Source organism: Abramis brama (genome assembly GCF_963993115.1).
Source record: "Abramis brama genome assembly, contig: SCAFFOLD_77, whole genome shotgun sequence".
NCBI lineage: Eukaryota > Metazoa > Chordata > Actinopteri > Cypriniformes > Leuciscidae > Abramis > Abramis brama.
Genome location: NW_028155967.1, coordinates 87,259 through 87,500, shown reverse-complemented (window position 1 = coordinate 87,500; position 242 = coordinate 87,259).

Genomic DNA, 242 nt, shown 5'->3' with positions numbered 1-242 from the left:
TAGGGTGTTCTGGGTGGTTGCTATGGTGTTGCTAGGCGGTTGTTAAGGTATTCTGGGTGGTTGCTAGGCGGTTGCTAGGTGGTTGCTAGGGTATTCTGGGTGGTTGCTATGGTGTTGCTAGGCGGTTGCTAGGATGTTCTGGGTGGTTGCTAGGCGGTTGCTAGGGTGTTCTGGGTGGTTGCTATGGTGTTGCTAGGCGGTTGCTAGGGTGTTCTGGGTGGTTGCTAGGCGGTTGCTAGGGT